General features: G+C 44.7%; 1 protein-coding gene across 4 annotated transcripts in view; it reads right to left on the bottom strand.

Moving 5' to 3' along the window:
* Nucleotides 1-26,565, bottom strand: part of LOC143818267 (gap junction alpha-4 protein-like) — a 47,946-nt gene extending 21,381 nt beyond the window's left edge. For all 4 annotated transcript variants that reach the window (XM_077299622.1, XM_077299624.1, XM_077299621.1 and 1 more), the window contains exons 1-2: nucleotides 26,435-26,565; nucleotides 25,624-25,730 (exon numbers count right to left, since the gene is read on the bottom strand). The gene's annotated coding sequence lies outside the window, so the exon portion shown is untranslated. The remainder of the gene's footprint in view (nucleotides 1-25,623; nucleotides 25,731-26,434) is intronic.
* Nucleotides 26,566-27,006: the final 441 nt, after the last annotated feature.

Genomic DNA, 27,006 nt, shown 5'->3' with positions numbered 1-27,006 from the left:
GGCGGAAACAATACCGTCTCCAACCGTCTCTCAGTCTGCCATGTACACCGGCACACCCGAAAGTTCCACGATCTCCAGCTCTCCAGTCCAGCTCACCCTACATGAGACTCTGGTTAGAAAAAGGAAGTACTTATCCTCGCATCCGCGTACACAGGGTTTTAACGCCCACATAGCTAGACTAATCTCGTTAGAGATGATGCCCTACCGGTTAGTTGAAAGCGAAGCTTTCAAAGCCCTGATGGAGTACGCTGAACCACGATACGAGCTACCCAGTCGACACTTTTTTTCCAGAAAAGCCATCCCAGCCCTGCACCAGCATGTTAAACAGCGCATCGTCCATGCACTTAGGCAATCTGTGAGTACAAAGGTGCACCTGACTACAGATGCATGGACCAGTAGGCATGGCCAGGGACGTTATGTGTCCATCACGGCACACTGGGTGAATGTGGTGGATGCAGGGTCCACAGGCGACATCAATTTAGGGACAGTTGTGCCTAGCCCACGGTCTAGGAAACAGTTGGCTGTAGGCGTTCGCACCCCCTCCTCCTCCTCCTCGTCCTCCTGCAGAAGCTACAGCTCTTCCACAGAACGCAGTCTGCCAACCACTCCATCGGCAGATGACACTGTTGCACACCAGTTGTCCCATTATGGGCCAGCTACTGCCAAGCGTCAGCAGGCTGTATTGGCTATGAAGTGTTTGGGCGACAACAGACACACCGCGGAAGTTCTATCCGAGTTCTTGCAACAAGAAACGCAGTCGTGGCTGGGCACAGTAGATCTTGAGGCAGGCAAGGTAGTGAGTGATAACGGAAGGAATTTCATGGCTGCCATCTCCCTTTCCCAACTGAAACACATTCCTTGCCTGGCTCACACCTTAAACCTGGTGGTGCAGTGCTTATTGAAAACTTATCCTGGGTTCTCCGACCTGCTCCTCAAAGTGCGTGCACTTTGCTCACATATCCGACGTTCGCCTGTACACGCCAGCCGTATGCAGACCTATCAGCGGTCTTTGAACCTTCCCCAGCATCGCCTAATCATAGACGTTGCAACAAGGTGGAACTCAACACTGCACATGCTTCAGAGACTGTGCGAACAGAGGCGTGCTGTTATTTATTTGTGGGAGGATACACGGGCAGGCAGTAGGATGGCAGACATGGAGTTGTCAGGTGTGCAGTGGTCTAAGATACAAGACATGTGTCAAGTCCTTCAGTGTTTTGAGGAATGCACACGGCTGGTTAGTGCAGACAACGCCGTAATAAGCATGAGCATCCCCCTAATGCATCTGCTGATGCAAAGTTTGACGCACATAAAGGAGCAGGCGTCTGCACCAGAGGAAGAGGAAAGCCTTGATGACAGTCAGCCATTGTCTGGTCAGGGCAGTGTACAGGACGAGGTAGCGGGCGAAGAGGAGGTGGAGGACGAGGAGGATGATGGGGATGAGTATATTTTTAATGCCGAACCTTTCCCGGGGGCACAGGAAATTGGTTGCGTGTCACGGCCGGGTTCTGGTTTTTTGAGGGACACAAGTGACGTAGATTTGCCTGCAACTGCCCCTCAACCAATCACAACCGGAGATTTGACAACTGGAACTTTGGCCCACATGGCGGATTATGCCTTACGTATCCTAAAAAGGGACACACGCATAACGAAAATGATGAACGATGACGATTACTGGTTGGCCTGCCTCCTTGATCCACGCTATAAAGGCAAATTGCAAAATATTATGCCACATGAGAACTTGGAACTAATATTAGCAACCAAACAATCAACTCTTGTTGACCGTTTGCTTCAGGCATTCCCAGCACACAGCGCACGTGATCGTTCTCACACGAGCTCCAGGGGGCAGCAGACTAGGAGTGTTAGGGGTGCACACATCAGAAGTGGCGTTGGACAGAGGGGTTTTCTGACCAGGTTGTGGAGTGATTTTGCTATGACCGCAGACAGGACAGGTACTGCTGCATCAATTGAAAGTGACAGGAGACAACATTTGTCCAGTATGGTTACTAACTATTTTTCATCCCTTATCGATGTTCTCCCTCAACCGTCATTCCCATTTGATTACTGGGCCTCCAAATTAGACACCTGGCCAGAATTGGCAGAATATGCATTGCAGGAGCTTGCTTGCCCGGCAGCAAGTGTCCTATCAGAAAGAGTATTCAGTGCTGCAGGTTCAATATTAACCGAAAAAAGGACTCGTCTGGCTACCCAAAATGTTGACGATCTAACATTCATTAAAATGAACCACAACTGGATTTCGAAATCTTTTGCCCCACCTTGCCCGGCCGACACCTAGCTTTCCTATGAAAAGCTCTTGCCTGTGAATTACTTTTCTAATGTCTAATTTGCTGCAGCTGATTATACAGCATACGACATGTTTACACCTCCCTAAATGGCAAAACTCCCCACACGGGGCCGTGGTATCGCGACTTGGCGCAAGCACCCGTGAGACTGCTGTTTGTCTGAAGAGGTGGGTGTGCTCGCTTTTGGTTGACGGCATTGCTACTGGGTCCCTCATAGTACAATGTAGTGTCTCTGGCGGTGGTGGTGCGCACCCAACGTCAGACACACCGTTGTAACATGAGGGGCCCTGGGGCGGTCCCGCCGGCCTCAAGAGAGTTCCCCCCTACCCCAGCTCAAAATGTGCTCTACCACGTGCAAAATTATGTCGCACAGCTCCACCAATCTTTAGTCTATTCGCTGACATCATTCAATGTCTGGCACTGACAATACAAATTTGTAGACATCTATGATGCAACTTAAAGTAGTCTGTGTCTGTGTCCTATATTGGCACCATTAAATAGTTACTGCCAAATTATTATGTCAGAAACTCAGTAGATGAGCCCACCCCTGTACCTAAGTATGCCACCTTTTTTTTTGTTTTGGTTGTTTTGCGAGACATTAACATCTATTTATATTTTGGGAGTACTGGGACAGACACTCCTTGCACTACTCCTCCACTCACCACCAAGCTGCCTGTGTATCCATGTAACCGCTGTAAAGCTGCCATGAGCCTATTGTTTGTTATTTTAGGCCTTTGATAGCCTGTCTGCGGTCCCTACTTTAAATACTCCTCCACTCATCACCAGCTGCCTGCCCGTGTATCCATGTAACCGCTGTAAAACTGCCATGAGCCTATTGTTTGTTATTTTAGGCCTTTGATAGCCTGTCTGCGGTCCCTACTTTAAATACTCCTCCACTCACCACCAAGCTGCCTGCCCGTGTATCCATGTAACCGATGTAAAACTGCCATGAGCCTATTGTTTGTTATTTTAGGCCTTTGATAGCCTGTCTGCGGTCCCTACTTTAAATACTCCTCCACTCATCACCAGCTGCCTGCCCGTGTATCCATGTAACCGCTGTAAAGCTGCCATGAGCCTATTGTTTGTTATTTTAGGCCTTTGATAGCCTTTCTGCGGTCCCTACTTTAAATACTCCTCCACTCATCACCAGCTGCCTGCCCGTGTATCCATGTAACCGCTGTAAAGCTGCCATGAGCCTATTGTTTGTTATTTTAGGCCTTTGATAGCCTGTCTGCGGTCCCTACTTTAAATACTCCTCCACTCATCACCAGCTGCCTGCCCGTGTATCCATGTAACCGCTGTAAAACTGCCATGAGCCTATTGTTTGTTATTTTAGGCCTTTGATAGCCTGTCTGCGGTCCCTACTTTAAATACTCCTCCACTCACCACCAAGCTGCCTGCCCGTGTATCCATGTAACCGCTGTAAAACTGCCATGAGCCTATTGTTTGTTATTTTAGGCCTTTGATAGCCTGTCTGCGGTCCCTACTTTAAATACTCCTCCACTGACCACCAAGCTGCCTGCCCGTGTATCCATGTAACCGCTGTAAAACTGCCATAAGCCTATTGTTTGTTATTTTAGGCCTTTGATAGCCTGTCTGCGGTCCCTACTTTAAATACTCCTCCACTCATCACCAGCTGCCTGCCCGTGTATCCATGTAACCGCTGTAAAACTGCCATGAGCCTATTGTTTGTTATTTTAGGTCTTTGATAGCCTGTCTGCGGTCCCTACTTTAAATACTCCTCCACTGACCACCAAGCTGCCTGCCCGTGTATCCATGTAACCGCTGTAAAACTGCCATAAGCCTATTGTTTGTTATTTTAGGCCTTTGATAGCCTGTCTGCGGTCCCTACTTTAAATACTCCTCCACTGACCACCAAGCTGCCTGCCCGTGTATCCATGTAACCGATGTAAAACTGCCATGAGCCTATTGTTTGTTATTTTAGGCCTTTGATAGCCTGTCTGCGGTCCCTACTTTAAATACTCCTACACTCACCACCAAGCTGCCTGTGTATCCATGTAACCGATGTAAAACTGCAGTATTTTGCTTATAAAAAAGAAAATACTGGAGAGATATCAAATGCAGACATTTTAACATTAAAAACAAAAACACATACAACAAAAAACTGGTACAGTACAAAAATTGGCCACCAGCTACAAAAACTTTCTCCTGCAAGTAGTTAACTGAAAGTTTTTTTTCCATTGAAAACACAGATATGGCATCCACCGAGTGTTGTCCTGTCGCGTCTTCTTTATATTATTGCCAAGAAGCTGCAACTGAATAAAGCTGAGCTTCTACCTTCTGCCTCTTATTAACTGCTTTTTTTAAAAAAAATTGTCCACCAGCTACAAAAACTTGCTCCTGCAAGTAGTTAACTGAAAGGTTTTTTTCCATTGAAAACACAGATATGGCATCCACCGAGTGTTGTCCTGTCGCGTCTTCTTTATATTATTGCCAAGAAGCTGCAACTGAATAAAGCTGAGCTTCTACCTTCTGCCTCTTATTAACTGCTTTTTTTTTATAAAATTGGCTGTTCCGGCCTACTAAAGGTGTCTGTCTGCCCCTGCCTGGTGTTGTCCTCAACTGAATAAAGCTGAGCTTCAACCTTCTGTTCCAAATTACCATTTCTAAAAATGCCATTGGCTGTTCCGGCCTACTAAAGGTGTCTGTCTGCCCCTGCCTGGTGTTGTCCTCAACTGAATAAAGCTGAGCTTCAACCTTCTGTTCCAAATTACCATTTCTAAAAATGCCATTGGCTGTTCCGGCCTACTAAAGGTGTCTGTCTGCCCCTGCCTGGTGTTGTCCTCAACTGAATAAAGCTGAGCTTCTACCTTCTGTTCCAAATTACCATTTTTAAAAATGCCATTGGCTGTTCCGGCCTACTAAAGGTGTCTGTCTGCCCCTGCCTGGTGTTATCCTCAACTGAATAAAGCTGAGCTTCTACCTTCTGCCTCTTACTAACTGCTGTTTTTTTAAAAAATTGGCTGTTCCGGCCTACTAAAGGTGTCTGTCTGCCCCTGCCTGGTGTTGTCCTCAACTGAATAAAGCTGAGCTTCAACCTTCTGTTCCAAATTACCATTTCTAAAAATGCCATTGGCTGTTCCGGCCTACTAAAGGTGTCTGTCTGCCCCTGCCTGGTGTTGTCCTCAACTGAATAAAGCTGAGCTTCTACCTTCTGTTCCAAATTACCATTTTTAAAAATGCCATTGGCTGTTCCGGCCTACTAAAGGTGTCTGTCTGCCCCTGCCTGGTGTTGTCCTCAACTGAATAAAGCTGAGCTTCAACCTTCTGTTCCAAATTACCATTTCTAAAAATGCCATTGGCTGTTCCGGCCTACTAAAGGTGTCTGTCTGCCCCTGCCTGGTGTTGTCCTCAACTGAATAAAGCTGAGCTTCTACCTTCTGTTCCAAATTACCATTTTTAAAAATGCCATTGGCTGTTCCGGCCTACTAAAGGTGTCTGTCTGCCCCTGCCTGGTGTTGTCCTCAACTGAATAAAGCTGAGCTTCAACCTTCTGTTCCAAATTACCATTTCTAAAAATGCCATTGGCTGTTCCGGCCTACTAAAGGTGTCTGTCTGCCCCTGCCTGGTGTTGTCCTCAATTGAATAAAGCTGAGCTTCAACCTTCTGTTCCAAATTACCATTTCTAAAAATGCCATTGGCTGTTCCGGCCTACTAAAGGTGTCTGTCTGCCCCTGCCTGGTGTTGTCCTCAACTGAATAAAGCTGAGCTTCTACCTTCTGTTCCAAATTACCATTTTTAAAAATGCCATTGGCTGTTCCGGCCTACTAAAGGTGTCTGTCTGCCCCTGCCTGGTGTTGTCCTCAACTGAATAAAGCTGAGCTTCTACCTTCTGCCTCTTACTAACTGCTGTTTTTTTAAAAAATTGGCTGTTCCGGCCTACTAAAGGTGTCTGTCTGCCCCTGCCTGGTGTTGTCCTCAACTGAATAAAGCTGAGCTTCAACCTTCTGTTCCAAATTACCATTTCTAAAAATGCCATTGGCTGTTCCGGCCTACTAAAGGTGTCTGTCTGCCCCTGCCTGGTGTTGTCCTCAACTGAATAAAGCTGAGCTTCAACCTTCTGTTCCAAATTACCATTTCTAAAAATGCCATTGGCTGTTCCGGCCTACTAAAGGTGTCTGTCTGCCCCTGCCTGGTGTTGTCCTCAACTGAATAAAGCTGAGCTTCTACCTTCTGTTCCAAATTACCATTTTTAAAAATGCCATTGGCTGTTCCGGCCTACTAAAGGTGTCTGTCTGCCCCTGCCTGGTGTTGTCCTCAACTGAATAAAGCTGAGCTTCTACCTTCTGTTCCAAATTACCATTTCTAAAAATGCCATTGGCTGTTCCGGCCTACTAAAGGTGTCTGTCTGCCCCTGCCTGGTGTTGTCCTCAACTGAATAAAGCTGAGCTTCTACCTTCGGTTCCAAATTACCATTTTTAAAAATGCCATTGGCTGTTCCGGCCTACTAAAGGTGTCTGTCTGCCCCTGCCTGGTGTTGTCCTCAACTGAATAAAGCTGAGCTTCAACCTTCAGTTCCAAATTACCATTTTTAAAAATGCAATTGGCTGTTCCGGCCTACTAAAGGTGTCTGTCTGCCCCTGCCTGGTGTTGTCCTCAACTGAATAAAGCTGAGCTTCTACCTTCTGCCTCTTACTAACTGCTGTTTTTTTAAAAAATTGGCTGTTCCGGCCTACTAAAGGTGTCTGTCTGCCCCTGCCTGGTGTTGTCCTCAACTGAACAAAGCTGAGCTTTCACATTCTGGCTTTCGTCCTATACTATCAGATATTAAACTGCATTTGGCCTACTCGTGTGGTTATTCCCTTGAAACAGTGTCTGCTGCTCTTGGGTTTGCTACTCCACTGAACAAAGCAATGCCGCCTGTTTAGTCCTGTTACCAATTTTGAACTGCATTTAGCCTACTTTATTCTTTGGCCCTATATCTGTTTCCTCCTCATCCTGCCCATTGCCCAGCCACTGCTAGATGAGTCTGCTGGTACATTGACCTAGACCACTACATTCCCCTTATACTCTACACAGCCAGAATCTGACCCTGCTGAAAGTAAGGTTCCCCTTCCCGCATGTTATACCACCTTACACAGGGACAGAGAGGAAGGTGCAGATGAAAGTGCAGGTTCCTTCATCAGGTGGGGGGGCATACTCGTTGGCGACGTCACTGGCACAGGGCCCCTCAGAGTACGCAAAAGTGTCGCTGCTGGTGGGAGGCGCCCCCGCCATGCAAACACACATCGCTGTACTTTGAGGGGCCCTGTGCCAGTGCCAATGCGAACGAGTGGGCCCCCCCTGCTTGCTCAGGATCACAGCACTTGCAACGTTGAAATACTTACCTTTCCCTGCAACACCGCCGTGACGTAGTCCGCATTTCCTGGGCCCACGAAAAACTTGAGCCGGCCCTACTCCCCCCACAACTTTTGCCAAATGACCCCCAATTCCCTATGCCCAACTATTATTATAAAGTTAATTAAGATTGACAAGCTTCAGAAACAAGAATGGATGTTTTTGGCATTAAAATGGGCACTGTAGGTGTTTTCCTGGCCTCCACTCACTGCCGACTATGCTTCCCCATTGACTTGCATTGGGTTTCGTGTTTCGGTCGATCCCCGACTTTTAGCGATAATCGGCCGACTGCACTCGACTCGACTCTGGACAAAATCGGGTTTCACAAAACCCGACTCGATCTTAAAAAAATGAAAGTCGCTCAACTCTAGTGCTGACTATCCAGCTCAGTTCTTTATCTAGCAACTTTCTGTGTCTAGCCATGATAAGGAGGTGGCTCAGGTTGGTCATCCAGAGGTTGAAACCTGTGGATCGCTCCAGTACATTTGCTGGGCGGTCCAGAAGTCACAGATCAATGTTAGAGTAGGTTCACATGATAGTTTTCTCCACATCTAAGAAAAATTATCCGATTATTCTGATCAGGCTTCGATCAGAGCGGCAGCAATTTTCTCAGATGTGGAGAGATAAAAAAAAGTTTCTACACCTTCTCCATTCTGTCATTTTGTGAAAATCAGACCACATGCAAATGCCATCTGAGTGCAGTTTTTTTTTTTTTTCACAGACTCATAGAGTTGTACTAACGATTTTGATCCGATTTTTTTCCATGGACCACTCTGCTCAAGGAATAAAAAATATAACATGTCCACAGCCCCATAGAATATTATAGACATGATTGCTATCCATGAAAACCAAGGATAGCACTTGGAGCGCCCCCAAGGGCAGCGGGGTACTCGGTACCGGGTCCTTCGGTTCACAGGGGGATGTCATGGTGGCTGACCCAGTCCGTGGCCCTAGGGATGTCCGTGTAAAAGGGAAAGGTCTTTAAAGGGGAAGTGTTCGTGTTGCCACCTGTGGTATTCGGTCACGGTGACCGACGCTGCTTTAAGGGGTCCGCTGGGGTGATGTTATTGCAGCTAGATGGTATACCTTCCCACAGGTGAAGTGTATCCCCGGGGCTTCCCAGTGTGAAGATGGTGGATGGTGAGAGGCACAGTGAAGAACGAGGACACAAGGTTGCAGTCTCTTTACCTTTACTGAAGGCTTCAGCATCCACAGTCCAGAGCACCAGACCACAGGGTAGGCAGAGTCCGGACGGTTTTGAGGCAAGTCCAGAGTCCCCTCGTCCAGGTGGAAATCAGTAGCCTTCCTCTAGCGCCGTGGTATTGTAGTTCCTTACTGCCTAAGGCTTCACATAAGGTCCTCACTGATGTAATGTCTCTCTCTCTGTCCCCCATATAGGATAGGACAAACCCGTATGACTGGTGACTTGAGCCTATTTATAGGGTCTCTTAGATGACCCGGCTCTGTAGTTGTCAAGGTGCCTCCTGGGTGTAGGGCGGCCAGGTAACGTGAAATTAGCTGTCCTGACGGTCTCTGGGGCAAGGTATAAAGGGTCGTTGCTCCCTCGGTGTTCCGGCTACTGGGATCCTGAGCCTCAGAAGGAGGCAGCCTGTGTAGGGCTGATCCCCTTCTGGTATCCACTCCTTTGCTATGACTTCTTCTCACCCTCTCTGCAATACAGTTCCCCTTCAGTGTCTCTTCCTAGAAGCTGCCGTACTTAGGTCAGGCACAGCTTTTTGTCCTTCTCCTCGATCTCTTACAGGATCCCACCCCTGTCAGGGACCAACTATCTGAGCAGAGCTCAGCCAGCAACTAACTAAATTCCTCTCCAGGCTACCAGTTTTACCAATGTGAGGAGTGTGACCTAATAAATAGGAGCAGAGCTCCCCCTGGTGGCCTGGAGTATGAAATGTGTTGCATGTTTGTGATACCTGGATGCAGTTGTCCTTCTTTGCCTCCAAACGTAACATCACTCCCCCTAGAGGAAAATTACATTACTGCAATGACCAGGACCCTGCGGCGCTGCACTCTCGGAAGAGAAAATGGGCTGTGTGCAAAACCCCTTAGTCTATGAGAACAACAATGAGTTTCTCATAGACTTACATTGAGAGTTTGTGACTGTTACTTCTAACTTGCGGTTAATCAAAAGGTTCAGTTACAAGATGGCGGCTCCGGACCCAAGCGGCACTGGAAGGAGCAATAGACAGCAGCTGGTGAGCATAATACTGGGGTCAGGTAACTTAGATTAGCTCAAAGAAGAAGGAAACATCCAGCTCATGACTAAGGGTGCTCTGTCACCAGAAACGCGTTGATACTGTTTTTATTCCTGTTGTTGCTGATGTTATTATCCTCCACATATATTATTGAAGTGAATAAAGGAACGACACGTTTTTTCACTATCTCGTTGAGCTGGATGTTTCCTTCTTCTTTGATCCTTCTACGCACTGACACAGCGGTTCCGTGCTCGGAGTATCCAGAGATGTCAACTATGGTGAGCTGGACTTTGCTTTGCTCTATTATATAACTTAGATTAGCTGCACTACTCCAGTGTTGAAATAAAAAAAAATGCTGTTGTGGTGCTTTAACCCCTTAGTGACAGAGCCAATTTGGTACTTAATGACCGAGCCAATTTTTACAATTCTGACCAGTGTCACTTTTAGAGATTATAACTCTGGAACGCTTTATCGGATCCCACTGATTCTGAGATTGTTTTTTCGTGACATATTGTACTTCAAGTTAGTGGTAACATTTCTTCGATATTACTTGCGATTATTTATGAAAAAAATGGAAATATGGCGAAAATTTTTAAAATTTTTGCAATTTTCAAACTTTGTATTTTTATGCCCTTAAATCAGAGAGATATGTCACAAAAAATAGTTAATAAATAACATTTCCCACATGTCTACTTTACATTAGCACAATTTTGGAAACAATTTTTTTTTTTGTTAGGGAGTTATAAGGGTTAAAAGTTGACCAGCAATTTCTCATTTTTACAACACCATTTTTTTTTAGGGACCTCATCTCATTTGAAGTCATTTTGAGGGGTCTATATGATAGAAAATAACCAAGTGTGACACCATTCTAAAAACTGCACCCCTCAAGCTGCTCAAAACCACATTCAAGAAGTTTATTAACCCTTTACGTACTTCACAGGAACTGAAACAATGTGGAAGAAAAAAATGAACATTTAACTTTTTTTTGCAAACATTTTACTTCAGAACCATTTTTTTTAATTTTCACAAGCGTAAAAATAGAAATTTAACCACAAATTTTGTTGTGCAATTTTTCCTGAGTACGCCGATACCCCATATGTGGAGGTAAACCACTGTTTGGGCGCACCGCAGAGCTTGGAAGTGAAGGAGCACCGTTTGACTGTTTCAATGCAGAATTGGCTGGAATTGAGATCAGACGCCATGTCGCGTTTCGGGAGCCCCTAATGTGCCTAAACAGTGGAAACCCCCCACAAGTGATACCATTTTGGAAACTAGACCCCTTAAGGAACTTATCTAGATGTGTGGTGAGCACTTTGAACCCCCAAGTGCTTCACAGAAGTTTATAACGTAGAGCCGTGAAAATAAAAAATCGCATTTGTTTTCACAAAAATGATTTTTTCGCCCACAAATTCTTATTTTCTCAAGGGTAACAGGAGAAATTAGACCACAAAAGTTGTTGTGCAATTTTTCCTGAGTACGTCAATACCCCATATGTGGGGGTAAACCACTGTTTGGGTGCACCGCAGAGCTTGGAAGAGAAGGAGTGTCGTTTTACTTTTTCAATGTAGAATTGGCTGGAATTGAGATCGGACGCCATGTCACGTTTGGAGAGCCGCTGATGTGCCTAAACAGTGGAGACCCCCCACAAATGACACCATTTTGGAAACTAGACCCCTTAAGGAACTTATCTAGATGTGTGGTGAGCAATTTAAACCCCCAGGTGCTTCACAGAAGTTTATAACGTAGAGCCGTGAAAATAAAAAAATCGCATTTTTTCTACAAAAATGATCTTTTTGCCTCCAAATTTTTATTTTACCAAGGGTAACAGGAGAAAATGGACACCAGAAGTTGTTGTACAATTTGTCTTGAGTACGCCGACACCCCGTATGTGGGGGTAAACCACTGTTTGGGTGCATGGCTGAGCTCGGAAGCAAAGGAGCGCCATTTGACTTTTCAATGCAAAATTGACTGGAATTGAGATCGGACGCCATGTCGCGTTTGGAGAGCCCCTGATGTGCCTAAACAGTAGAAACCCCCCAAATGTGACCCCATTTTGGAAACTAGACCCCCCATGGAACTTATCTAGATGTGTAGTGAGAACTTTGAATGCCCAAGTGCATCACAGAAGTTTATAATGCAGAGTCGTGAAAATAAAAAATATTTTTTTTTTAACAATAAAGATATTTAAGCCCCCAAGTTTTTATTTTCACAAGGGTAACAAGAGAAATTGGACCCCAAATTTGTGGTCCAATTTGTCCTGAGTATGCTGGTACCCCATATGTGGGGGTAAACCACTGCTTGGGCGCACGGCAGAGCTCAGAAGGGAAGGAGCGCCATTTTGGAATGCAGACTTTGATAGAATTGTCTGCGGGCGTTATGTTGCGTTTGCAGACCCCTAATGTACCTAAACAGTAGAAACCCCCCACAAGTGACCAAATTTTGGAAACTAGACCCCCTAAGGAACTTATCTAGATATGTGGTGAGAACTTTGAATGCTCAAGTGCTTCACAGAAGTTTATAATGCAGAGTAGTGAAAATAAAAAAATATTTTTTTTCCCACAAAAAAGATTTTTAGCCCCCAAGTTTTTATTTTCACAAGGGTAACAGGAAAAATTGGACCCCAAAAGTTGTTGTCAAATTTATCCCGAGTACGCTGATGCCCCATATGTGGGGGTAAACCACTGTTTGGGCGCACGGCAGAGCTCAGAAGGGAGGGAGCACCATTTGACTTTTTTAGCGCAAAATTGGCTGTCGTGTTTGGAGACCCCCCTGATGTACCTAAATAGTGGAAACCCCCAAATTATAACTCCAACCCTAACTCCAACACACCCCTAACCCTAATCTTAACCCGATCCATAATCCTAATCACAACCCTAACGATAATCACAACCCTAACCCCAAAACAGCCCTAATCTCAACCCTAACCATAACCCTAATCAAAACCCTAAATCCAACACACCCCTAACCCTAATCCCAAACGTAACCCTAATCCCAACCCTAATCCAAACCCTAATCCCAACTCTAACCCTAACTTTAGCCCCAACCCTAACCCTAACTTTAGCCCCAACCCTAATCATAACTTTAGCCCTGTCGTCACAAAAAAAGTTCAATGTAACCTTTTTTTTGTACGTCGCGTCCGCCATTTCCGCGCATGCGTGGCCGTAACTCTGCCCCCTCCTCCCCAGGACATAGACTGGGCAGCGGATGCGTTGAAAAACTGCATCTGCTGCCCACGTTGTGCACAATTTTCACAACGTGCGTCGGTACGTCGGGCCGACGCATTGTGACCGCCCCGTACCGACGCAAGTGTGATAGAAGCCTAAGGCTACTTTCACACTAGCGTCGTACTCGGCCCATCGCAGTGTGCCGGGCCGACGTACCGACGCTAGCGTTGTAAGCGCCGCACAACGGGTGAAGCGGATGCTGTTTTTTCAACGCATCCGCTGCCCCATTGTGAGGGGAGGCGGGGGCGGAGTTCCGGCCGCGCATGCGCGGTCGGAAATGGCGGACACGTCGCACAAAAAAGTTACATGTAGCTTTTTTGTGCCGACGGTCCGCCAAAGCACGACGCATCCGTCGCACGACGGATGCGACATGTGGCAATCCGTCGCAATGCGTCGCTAATGCAAGCCAATGGAGAAAAAACGCATCCTGCAAGCACTTTTGCAGGGTGCGTTTTTTCTCCGACGCATTGCGACGGAAGCCAAAAAACGCTAGTGTGAAAGTAGCCTAACCCTAACCCTAGCCCTAACCCTAACCCTAAATTTAGCCCCAACCCTAACCCTAGCCCTAACCCTAACCCTAACTCTAGCCCTAACCCTAGCCCTAACCCTAACCCTAACTCTAACCCTAACTCTAACCCTAACCCTAACTCTAACCCTAACCCTAACCCTAACTCTAACCCTAACCCTAACCCTAACCCTAATTTTAGCCCCAACTCGTCTTCTCCTGCCGGCCGGCAGATGGCAGCAGATGGCGGGCGCACTGCGCATGCGCCCGCCATAAGGAAGAAGCCGGCTGGCAGGAGAAGACAGAAGAGGACCCAGGGACACCGGGTGAGTATCATAGGGTCCCCGAATCCCCCTATTTCTCTGTCCGAGAAATATAGATCGCTTTTTTTTTTTTTTTGCGGTCGCCGGTAAACTGTTAATTACCGGCGATCGCAAAACAGGGGTCGGTGCAAACCGACCCCGATCATGTTCTTTGGGGTCTCGGCTACCCCCGGCAGCCGAGACCCCAAAGATCTTCCGGGTGCCGGGCGGCGGGCGTACTGCGCGTGCGCCCGCCATTTTTTCCCGGAAAAAAGATGGCGGCGCCCATGGGGACCCACGAGGAGCACCGGGAAAGGTAGGTAAGTATTGGGGGGCTATTGGGGGCCATCGGGGACCCTATTTCTCTGTCCTCCGATGTGCGATCACATCGGAGGACAGAGAAATTAAACGGCACATCGCGTTTTTTTTTGTTTTGTTGCGACCGCCGGTAAACGGTTAATTACCGGCGATCGCAACTCGGGGGTCGGTAAAAAACCCCCGAATCATGTTCTCTGGGGTCTCGGCTACCCTCGGCAACCGAGACCCCAGAGAAAATCCGACTCTGGGGGGCGCTATTCACTTTTTCCACAGCGCCGTTAATTAACGGCGCTGTGGTTTAAGTACCCTTAGCGGCCGCCGTTAAAAGGCGTATCGGCGGTCGTTAAGGGGTTAAGCAGGTGTTGTCCAGTGATGGACAATCCCTTTAATGTAATTCATTGCTCTTAAAGCACAATATTGAATTTTTGTTAAACATTTATTACTTTTAGGCTTAGTTTAGATGTTGCTTTTTCAACTACATTGGATTGGTAGTGATGGCTTTGATACACAGTCGCGCCAATTTTCATTAATTTGATGGCTGGACTTGCCCCTCATGCTCCTCTCATTTTATCCGAGCTGGCATAAAAATGCTAACCTTAGAAACATTTTTGCCCAACTTCTTCAAAAAAAATCTTCATAAATCAAGACCTATATTTTCTTTTAGACCAAGGGAATGAACTCTAACAGATGGCAACTATGGTACAGTGGGGGAAATAAGTATTTGATCCCTTGCTGATTTTGTAAATTTTCCCACTGACAAAGACATGAACAGTCTATAATTTTAAGGGTAAGTTGATTTTATCATTGAGAGATAGAATATCAAAAATAAAATCCAGAAAATCACATTGTATAAATTATATACATTTATTTGCATTTCGCAGTGAGAAATAAGTATTTGATCCCTCTGGCAAAACAATACTTAATTCTTGTTGGCAAAACCCTTGTTGGCAAGCACAGCAGTCAGACGTTTTTTGTAGTTGATGATGTTTTCGCACATGTCAGGAGGAGCTTTGGTCCACTCCTGTTTGCAGATCATCTCTAAATCATTAAGATTTTGAGGCTGTTGCTTGGCAACTTGGAGCTTCAACTCCCTCCATAAGTTTTCTATGGGATTAAAGTCTGGAGACTGGCTAGGCCTCTCTATGACCTTAATGTACTTCTGGTTGAGCCACTTTTTTGCTACCTTAGCTGTATGTTTTGAGTGACTGTCTTGCTGGAAGACCCAGCCTCGACTCATTTTTAATGTCCTGGCGGAGGGAAGGAGGTTGTTACTCAGGATTTTACGGTACATGGCTCCATCCATTCTCCCATTGATGCGGTGAAGTAGTCCTGTGTCCTTAGCAGAGAGACACCCCCAAATCATAATGTTTCCACCTCCATTCTTGACAGTGGGGATGGTGTTCTTTGGGTCATAGGCAGCCTTTCTCTTCCTCCAAACACGGCGAGTTGAGTTAATACCAAAGACCACATTTTTTGTCTCCTCTGACCACAGTACCTTCTCACAAGCACTCGCAGAATCATTCAGGTGTTCATTGGCAAACTTCAGATGGGCCTGTACATGTGCCTTCTTGAGCAGGAGGACCTTGCGGGCACTGCAGGATTTTAAACCTTTACGGTGTAATGTGTTACCAATGGTTGTGTTGGTGACTGTGGTCCCAGCTACCTTGAGATCATTAACAAGTTCACCCCGTGTAGTTTTAGGCTGATCTCTCACCTTCCTCATAATCAAGGATACACCACGAGGTGAGATTTTGCATGGTGCCCCAGATTGACGTCGATTGACATTTATTTTGTATTTCTTCCATTTTCTTACCATTGCACCAACAGTTGTCTCCTTGTCACCCAGCATCTTACTTATGGTTTTGTAGCCCATTCCATCTTTATGCAGGTCTATGATCTTGTCCCTGACATCCTTATAAAGCTCTTTGGTCTTGCCCATGTTGTAGAGGTTAGAGTCTGACTGATTAAATGAGTCTGTGGACAGGTGTCTTTTATAAAGGTGACTATGTAAGCCAGCTGTCTTCAATGCAGGTAACCAGTTGATTAGGAGCATCTAACTGGTCTGTAGGAGCCAGAACTCTTAATGGTTGGAAGGGGATCAAATACTTATTTCTCACTGCAAAATGCTAATACATTTATATAATTTATACACTGTGATTTTCTGGATTTTATTTTTGATATTCTATCTCTCAATGTTAGAATTAATCTACCCTTAAAATTGTAGACTGTTCATGTCTTTGTCAGTGGGCAAATTACAAAATCAGCCAGGGATCAAATACTTATTTCCCCTGCTGTATATGATGCACCTAGGTGAGCATTTTCTTTGGAGCTTTGCTCCTGAGAGCTATATACTTTTTCATCAGCTCATGCACAATAATCACAATCTGATAAATAATTGTATATACAAGAATTTCCCTTTATTAAACCCTGCTGTGAAAAATGTTTTGGGAAAGGCAAAAAGAAGCACAATTTGTGGTACTGCTAAGTGTCAGTTCCTCCCTATTATTTATGGAGCTTTTGTTTTTAACGAGTCAGCTCTGAAACCTGTATAAATACATCATATCCTTCCTGAATGAGAACTTTGCGATCGCAGAAAGGAAAGACAAATCTCAGTTTTTATCGTGTTCTGCTAAGCTATAAGCTTTGTTACATGCTTTTAGAACAAGCACCACAATCAAAGCCAAAAGCTACAGGGTACTGTACATGAAAAAGTGTCTGTCACCCTCAAAATGAAAATTTAGCTATGCAACCATTTATATAAGGAGCATAGCCCCTTTAAATATCATTCTAGTATTATACATTTGAGTGGTTTAACTACTGAAAAGCTCATTTTAATCCATATGCAAATGAGGGTGCTTCTGTGCACCCGCTGCATGGCCAATGACTTGGTGCACTATTATGCCCTCCTATCTGAATATTTAGCACAGTCTCCGAATTTGATGAGAAAGCGAGATCTGCCTAAACTCAAATCACTGTTCTTGCATGTGTGCACTGACACTGGGGAAGCCCAGCAGGGAGCTTACAGTGTCAGTGCGACCATGGGCAAACTATGATTTTTTTGGATCTCTGAAGCCACTGAATACACTTCTGGGTACAGTGAGTGGCAGCCACAGTGCGGCAGGAGCGGGATATAAGAGTATGCCCGCACCCACATTGACACTGTGCTTGCCCATTGTCAGTGCGCACACACTGAAACACGGATTTGAAGTTAGGTAGTGCTTGCTGTGAGAGAGCAAGAGCTAGCTAAACCCAAATCCCTTTTACTGCGTGTTTGCACTAACATTGGGGGAGCCCAGTGGGGTGCTCACAGTGTTGGTGCAGCTGTGGGCAAATGCTCATCTTTGGCTCCTCTCCGAAGCTGCTCACTACACTTCTGGGTGTTGCGGGCGACAGGCACATATTGACAGGAGATGGAGAGCATCAGATGTGATCTGAATTTCGGATTCTTTCTGAAGCCATTTGTTTGCTATACTTGTGAGTTTAACAAGCGGCAACCAGAGAGTGTCAGAAGCTGGATATCAGAACATGTCTGCACCCACTGTGCTCCTCCATTGTCAGTGCACATGTAAGGAGATAGACATATTGGCCTGTTCCCCCTTGAAGACATCAGTGCTGTGTATAATGTAGAGTGTAATGTTTTTAGGGCAAAAAGGGAAAAAGGATCCATAGGCTGAATATGAATAAAATTCTATTTTTATTTAATTCCATTAAAAGGGAAAGGTGTTGTCCAGACAGGTTAAAAAGAATCCAACATTCAGAATACTGTATGGAGGACTATGTGGTGCCCATAATAATCATTTAAAATGATAAGTCTGCAGTCACCCTGACTACTGACTTTTGAATCGCCCCAGCACGTGCGCTGTGAGGATTTGCCAGTTTCTGAGCGGTTGTAGAATTTACAATAGATATCACTCATGTAATGTAAGAAGCAAGTGAAATCTTTAGCATTGTACTATACCTATATTTCTCTGCCATATTTGTGCATCACGAATAGTGGTATTTGTTAAAGGGGACCACTGAGACTTTCGCACAGGGCCCACAAAAACCTGGCGCTGGCCCTGACCAAAGCGCCCTCATTTGCATATGGAATAAGAGTATTTTTTTTTGGCAACTACATCACTAAGGCTACGTTCACATTTGCGTTGTTGGGCGCAGCGTCGGAGACGCGACGCAACGCAACCAACAACGCATGTACACAACGCAGCGTTTTGCGACGCTTGCGTTGTCATAAGATCCTACAGATCGGGACTTTCGGCGCAGGGAAAACGCTACAAGTAGCGTCCTGTTGTGAATTCTGTTTTTGGGCTCCCTCTGGTGGTTACTGGTGGTACTGGCTGACTTTTGTCTTGCACCTGTTCCCATCAGGAAACTGGGAGTTTCCTATTTAGTCTGGCTTCTCAGTCATTCTAGTGCCGGCAATCAATGTTACCAGAGCACCTCTGTTGCTTGCTACCTGCTCCAAGTCTGCAATTCAGCTAAGTTGGATCTTTGGCATTTTTTGTGTTTGTTTGTCCAGCATGCATTTATATTTCTCTTGCTGCTGGAAGCTCTAGTGATCTGAAATTACTACTCCGGTGTCATGAGTTGATAACGGAGTTAAAGTAATTTCAGGATGGCTGTTTAGGGTTTTGAGGTGACCGCGAAGTCCTCTTTTGTATTTTCTGCTATCTAGTCAGAGGGCCTCTCTTTGCTGAATCTATATTCATACTGCGTACGTGTTTTCCTCTTACCTAACCGTTATTATATGTGGGGGGCTACTATCACTTTTGGGGTTTCCCTGGAGGCAAGCCAGGTCTGTGTATTCCTCTACTAGGGGGTAACTAGATCTCCGGCTTGTGCGAGGTGTCTAGGGATAATCGTAGGCACACCCCCTGGCTACTATTAGTTGCGTGTTAGGTTCAGCGTCGCGGTCATCTGAGATTCCATCATTCCTAGAGCTAGTCCGTTTTTGCCTGAGTCCCAGCCATTGGGAACCATGACAGTATTGCCGGCCTCAAATGTATTAAAGGTATTGGCTGAAGAAAGAGAGAAAAGAAGAAGTTTCTGACACTTTTTTTTTTTTACTCAGAAGTTCTGTCTAGCCATAATTGCAATCTGCTGCTTTTTCCTCTCCTCTTAACCCCTGAATGGCTCAGATCTCAGCTGTTGAGAAATGGATATCCAGAGTTTAGCTACAGGCCTGAGTGCTCTTGCTTCTAAGGTTCAAAATATCCAAGACTATGTTATACATGCTCCTATGTCAGAACCCAAGATTCCTATACCTGAGTTCTTTTCTGGAGATAGATCTCGTTTTTTGAATTTTAAGCACAATTGTAAATTGTATCTTTCTCTGAGATCTCGCTCCGCTGGAGACTCTGCTCAGCAGGTTAAAATTGTGATTTCCTTGTTGCGGGGTGACCCCCAGAATTGGGCATTTGCATTGGCACCAGGGGATCCTGCGCTGCTCAATGTGGATGCGTTTTTTCTGGCACTGGGGTTGCTCTATGAGGAACCTAATTTGGAGATTCAGGCTGAAAAGGCCTTGATAGCCCTCTCTCAAGGGCATGATGAAGCTGAAATATATTGTCAAAAATTTCGAAAATGGTCTGTGCTTACTCAGTGGAATGAGTGCGCCCTGGCGGCGAATTTCAGAGAAGGTCTCTCTGACGCCGTTAAAGATGTCATGGTGGGGTTTCCTACGCCCACAGGTCTGAATGAATCCATGACTATGGCTATTCAGATTGATCGGCGTTTACGGGAGCGCAAACCTGTGCACCATTTGGCGGTGTCTTCTGAGCAGACACCGGAGATTATGCAATGTGATAGAATTCTGTCCAGAAGTGAACGGCAGAATTATAGGCGTAAAAATGGGTTGTGCTTCTACTGTGGTGATTCTGCTCATGTTATATCAGCATGCTCTAAACGCACAAAAAAGGTTGATAAGTCTTTTGCAATTGGCACTTTACAGTCTAAGTTTATTTTGTCTGTAACTTTGATCTGTTCATTATCATCTATTACTGTGGATGCCTATGTGGATTCTGGCGCTTCCTTGAGTCTTATGGATTTGTCCTTTGCCAGACGCTGTGGGTTTAGCCTAGAGCCTTTGGAAGTTCCTATCCCTCTGAAGGGTATCGACTCCACACCATTGGCTAGGAATAAACCACAATACTGGACACAAGTGACTATGTGTATGACTCCTGACCATCGGGAGGTGATTCGCTTCCTTGTGTTGCATAACTTGCATGATGTCTTAGTGCTTGGATTGCCATGGTTGCAAACTCATAATCCAGTCCTTGACTAGAAAACAATGTCTGTGTTAAGCTGGGGATGTCAGGGGGCTCATGGGGAAGTACCTTTGGTTTCCATTGCTTCATCTACTCCCTCTGAAATTCCGGCATTTTTGTCTGACTATTGTGATGTTTTTGAGGAGCCCAAACTTAGTTCTCTCCCCCCTCACAGGGATTGTGATTGTGCTATAGACTTGATTCCGGGCAGCAAGTTTCCCAAGGGTCGTTTGTTTAATCTGTCTGTGTCTGAACATGCTGCTATGCGAGAGTATATTAAGGAGTCCTTGGAAAAGGGACATATCCGTCCATCCTCATCCCCTTTAGGAGCAGGTTTTTTTTTCGTGGGTAAAAAAGATGGCTCCCTGAGGCCCTGTATTGATTATCGCCTGTTGAATAAGATTACAGTCAAATACCAGTATCCTTTGCCACTATTGACTGATTTATTTGCTCGTATTAAAGGGGCAAAGTGGTTCTCTAAGATTGATCTTCGGGGTGCGTATAATTTGGTGCGGATTAAGCAGGGAGATGAGTGGAAAACTGCATTTAATACGCCCGAGGGCCATTTTGAGTATTTGGTAATGCCTTTTGGTCTTTCTAATGCTCCTTCAGTCTTTCAGTCCTTTATGCACGATATTTTCCGTAAATACCTGGATAAATTTATGATTGTGTATTTGGATGATATTTTGATTTTTTCGGATGACTGAGAGTCGCATATTCAACAGGTTAGGAAGGTTTTTCAGGTTTTGCGGGCCAATTCTTTGTTTGTAAAGGGTTCAAAGTGTATTTTTGGGGTTCAGAAGATCTCCTTTTTGGGGTATATTTTTTCCCCTTCTTCTGTTGAGATGGATCCTGTCAAGGTTCGGGCTATTTGTGATTGGACGCAGCCTACTTCCCTGAAGAGTCTTCAGAAGTTCTTGGGCTTTGCTAATTTCTATCGTCGATTTATAACTGGGTTTTCAAGTGTTGCTAAACCTCTGACTGATTTGACTAAGAAGGGTGCTGATGTTGCCAATTGGTCCTCTGCGGCTGTGGAGGCCTTTCGGGAGCTTAAGCGCCGCTTTTCTTCCGCCCCTGTGTTGCGCCAGCCTGATGTTTCGCTCCCTTTTCAGGTCGAGGTTGATGCTTCCGAGATTGGAGCGGGGGCGGTTTTGTCGCAGAGAAGTCCCGATTGCTCAGTGATGAGACCATGTGCATTCTTCTCTCGAAAGTTTTCGCCCGCCGAGCGAAATTATGATGTCGGTAATCGGGAGCTCTTGGCTATGAAGTGGGCATTTGAGGAGTGGCGTCATTGGCTTGAGGGTGCTAGACATCAGGTGGTGGTCTTGACTGATCACAAGAATCTGATTTACCTTGAGTCTGCCAGGCGTCTGAATCCTAGACAGGCGCGCTGGTCGTTGTTTTTCTCCCGGTTTAATTTTGTGGTTTCGTACTTGCCGGGTTCAAAAAATGTGAAGGCAGATGCCCTTTCTAGGAGTTTTGAGCCTGACTCCTCTGGTGATTCTGAGCCTACGGGTATCCTTAAGGATGGGGTGATTTTGTCTGCTGTCTCCCCAGACTTGCGACGTGCTTTGCAGGAGTTTCAGACTGATAGGCCTGATCGTTGTCCGCCTGGGAGACTGTTTGTTCCAGATGAATGGACCAGTAGAGTCATCTCGGAGGTTCATTCTTCTGTGTTGGCAGGTCACCCTGGAATTTTTGGTACCAGAGATTTGGTGGCCAGGTCCTTCTGGTGGCCTTCCCTGTCTCGGGATGTGCGTGCCTTTGTAGAGTCTTGTGATGTTTGTGCTCGGGCCAAACCTTGCTGTTCTCGGGCTAGTGGATTGTTGTTGTCCTTGCCTATTCCGAAGAGGCCATGGACGCACATCTCTATGGACTTTATCTCGGACCTCCCTGTTTCTCAGAAAATGTCCATCATTTGGGTGGTGTGTGACCGTTTTTCTAAGATGGTTCATTTGGTACCCTTGCCCAAATTGCCTTCTTCATCTGAGTTGGTTCCTTTATTTTTTCAGAATGTGGTTCGTTTACATGGTATCCCGGAAAACATCGTTTCTGACAGGGGGTCTCAATTTGTGTCTAGGTTCTGGCGAGAGTTCTGTGCCAGGATGGCATTGATTTGTCTTTTTCGTCTGCATTCCATCCTCAGACTAATGGCCAGACGGAGCGAACTAATCAGACCGTGGAGACTTATTTGAGGTGTTTTGTGTCTGCTGATCAGGATGATTGGGTCGCCTTTTTGCCGTTGGCAGAGTTTGCCCTCAATAATCGGGCCAGTTCTGCCACTCTGGTTTCTCCTTTCTTTTGCAATTCAGGGTTTCACCCTCGTTTTTCATCTGGCCAGGTGGAATCTTCGGATTGCCCTGGAGTGGACACGGTGGTGGATAGACTGCACCGGATTTGGAGTCATGTGGTGGACAATTTGAAGTTGTCTCAGGAGAAGACTCAGCAGTTTGCTAATCGTCATCGTCGTGTGGGTCATCATCTCCGCGTTGGGGACTTGGTGTGGTTATCTTCTCGTTTTGTCCCTATGAAGGTCTCTTCTCCTAAGTTTAAACCTCGGTTCATAGGTCCTTATAAGATTTTGGAGATTCTTAATCCTGTATCTTTTCGTTTGGACCTACCAGCATCTTTCACCATTCATAATGTCTTCCATCGGTCGTTGTTGCGGAGGTACGAGGTACCGGTTGTTCCTTCTGTTGAGCCTCCTGCTCCTGTGCTGGTGGAGGGTGAATTGGAGTATGTTGTGGAGAAGATTTTGGACTCTCGCGTTTCCAGACGGAGACTTCAATATTTGGTTAAATGGAAGGGATACGGTCAGGAGGATAATTCTTGGGTGACTGCCTCCGATGTTCATGCCTCTGATTTGGTTCGCGCCTTTCATAGGGCGCATCCAGATCGCCCTGGTGGTTCTCATGAGGGTTCGGTGCCCCCTCCTTAAGGGGGGGGTACTGTTGTGAATTCTGTTTTTGGGCTCCCTCTGGTGGTTACTGGTGGTACTGGCTGACTTTTGTCTTGCACCTGTTCCCATCAGGAAACTGGGAGTTTCCTATTTAGTCTGGCTTCTCAGTCATTCTAGTGCCGGCAATCAATGTTACCAGAGCACCTCTGTTGCTTGCTACCTGCTCCAAGTCTGCAATTCAGCTAAGTTGGATCTTTGGCATTTTTTGTGTTTGTTTGTCCAGCATGCATTTATATTTCTCTTGCTGCTGGAAGCTCTAGTGATCTGAAATTACTACTCCGGTGTCATGAGTTGATAACGGAGTTAAAGTAATTTCAGGATGGCTGTTTAGGGTTTTGAGGTGACCGCGAAGTCCTCTTTTGTATTTCTGCTATCTAGTCAGAGGGCCTCTCTTTGCTGAATCTATATTCATACTGCGTACGTGTTTTCCTCTTACCTAACCGTTATTATATGTGGGGGGCTACTATCACTTTTGGGGTTTCCCTGGAGGCAAGCCAGGTCTGTGTATTCCTCTACTAGGGGGTAACTAGATCTCCGGCTTGTGCGAGGTGTCTAGGGATAATCGTAGGCACACCCCCTGGCTACTATTAGTTGCGTGTTAGGTTCAGCGTCGCGGTCATCTGAGATTCCATCATTCCTAGAGCTAGTCCGTTTTTGCCTGAGTCCCAGCCATTGGGAACCATGACAGCGTCCCCTGTGCCCTGTCTTGTGCGTCTATATGACGCATGCGTCGTAAAACGCAGTACAACGCATACTGGCGCATGTCCATGCGCCCCCCATGTTAAAGATAGGGGCGCATGACGCATGCGTCGGTATGTGTCGACGACGCTGCGCCCAACAATGCAAATGTGAACGTAGCCTAAAATGTATGTTAAATTCCCTCTATAAATGTTTAAGTGGCTGACTTTGCATTTTGGGGTGACAGTCTCATGTACACCCTGTGCAGTGAGGATGGCACAACCATACATGTGCTTTGTTACTGCACAGTAACTACTATAGAATAGGGACTATAAATACTGAGCAAGTGCAAATGTCTTGAAAGAAATACATGATGTATCTCCCTAACAAACGAGTTTTCAGGATTGCACTCGTACGCAACTGAGACCCAGGCCTAATTAGTAGGATAGTATGTTTGTATAGTATGCTTTGCCACCGTAACTAAGTTGAACCCCAAGTCATTCTGTAGCCTCAAATGGAACAGATCAGCAGGACATTAACCTTGGTTTTCTTTGGGATCACACCGGATGACACCGCAACTCATACAACTGCTTGTAAAACCGTGTTTTGAAGAAAATGTACAATGACTGAAGTGAAATACATCCTCTTCAAAAAAAGAAGTTCTACAGGAGCTTAGACATATGACCAAAAACAGCTAATTATTGACTCCTACTTTTTAGTTTTCCATTGCCAATGATACATAATCAGAGAAACAACTTTAGTGAGATAAATATTTAAATAGCATTTATAACTATTATGTAATCATTCTTGGACGCAATCAGCATCTAGATAGCAATATAGCATATAGAAAAAATTTGGACAATGATTCTTCACAGCTCAATGCCACATTGAAATCAGTGTATGGAGAAAAGGAAGTAACAAATCCTTTGTACAATGTTTTGCTCAGAACTGCATTTGCCAATTTTATTTTTGTAGTCTCAAGGGGCTTCCAATTGTTCACTGTTCACCCAAACCCTCCCTATGTTTGATAAGCATCTTACAGAGAGAAAAGCTTTGCTTACATATCAAGGAAGCAAATAAAACATATTCCCATTAATAAATGATATTGGGGCAGTTTTATTAATGTAATTATTCTATAAATAGGTGTAAGTAAGGTTAATGATCTTATTTGTGAAGACCCTGCACCAATGTTTCAGAATTAGAGAATTATGATTTTTTAATCTAACACACAAGATATAAATTATATCATTATGGAGGAAAGTTTCCTTGAGACAAAAACCTACAACTAGACAACTAGGCACTGAATATGTCAATGTAGGTATCAACATTTCTTTCTGTATCTTGCTATCTGCTTAATGTTCGGAAATGTAAACATTTTTTAATACTTTAAATTTTCAGGTATGCTTTATGGGTGTTAGTTGACATTTTTTCAATGATTTGGAAGTATAACATTATTATATAAAAACATAACTTAACTTTAGAGCACTGAACTTTTCCTCTTACCTTGAGAATAGAAAGTTGGTGGCTAGGTGTCAGACATGTCTATATCAGGCTTTGTACTTGTCAGTAATCTTACCGCCTTAACGATGAAGACATTATCCAGAGATGCCCTGAAACAATGCAAGGGAACAGCCAAGTCTTCAAGTAGCTTAACCGCACATTAGCTGAACAAATCTTGAACAAAAATGATATTACGTGTTTGATACGACTTACTACCAATTTGGTAACTTGTCACAGTTTCATGATATTGACTCATTCTAATTGTAATAATACTAGTTATCATTTCATTGCTCTGATTTATGCAAAAAAATTGTAGATAAACATTCAATACTATAGAAGACGTTTCAATATAAACAGGATCTTATATCTAATTTAACAAAAACTTTAGTTTATCACAAGAAATGTATCCCACCTAACTAATGGTTCGGAACAATGTAGGTAAACAATGTATTGAAAAGATTCCTTTCTTTTAAATATTTTTTAGTACAGTTTATATATTAAAAAATGTATTTTAATACTAAGTTTTTACAAGACCATTTCAGAAAAGTTTCGAGTCAAGTTTTTGATTTCATCAGGGTAGAGATTATTACTATGTAAACAATTCATAAACCCCAGTGGCTTTTTGATTATTAGAAGCTGTTGCATTACTCTATGAATACATCCATTTGGTTCAGACGTGACATAGACAGCTACAATAAAAAAAAAAGTGCAGACTTCCTGGATTAGCATTTCGTACTCTTGAAATGTTCTTTAGTAAGCAGAGCAACAAAACTAAACAGCAAGTCTAGTTAGTGGGTAGTGGTATAGGACTTACCGTAAGTACTGTGTTTGATAGCTGTGAAGTAGAGCGTACACTGTGAGGGAATCCGACAGATAATTCCGAATGGTACACAGATTCAGTGATGGGATGGTAGAAGATTTTTGAGGGCAGGATGCTGAGAGGAGGAGCAGGGAGAAAAGGGCAGGACATGATTCAACTTATTTTAACTCATTGTCTGTAAGCTTTGTGCAATGTAAAATTAATAATTTCTTTTAAACAAATACAATTATATATTAAAATGTAAAATATACCAGAATAAAAACATAACATGATAGAAAATATTTATATATGTGCGTAAATAGTTAAAATTTATATAACAAGCCCTATACTATAGTGATTATTATACACTTACCATTCATGTGTGAATATACAGCAGTTACAAATCTTGTTCTATGAGGATTCACAATTTAATTTCCCTATTTTAGAAGCTAAGGCCCCTTTCACATATCAGTTTTTTGCTAGCAGTCGCAATCCAACGAATTTTGAAAAAACGAATCCGGCGACTGATTGCGACGGATAGCCTCACGTTTCATCCATCGTTCGCCAGATCCATCGAAAATTGTTTG

This window comes from Ranitomeya variabilis, chromosome 3 (genome assembly GCF_051348905.1).
Source record: "Ranitomeya variabilis isolate aRanVar5 chromosome 3, aRanVar5.hap1, whole genome shotgun sequence".
Taxonomy (NCBI): Eukaryota; Metazoa; Chordata; class Amphibia; order Anura; family Dendrobatidae; genus Ranitomeya; species Ranitomeya variabilis.
Note: the sequence above shows the minus strand (reverse complement) of the source record. Positions and strands in the feature narration are given on the sequence as shown.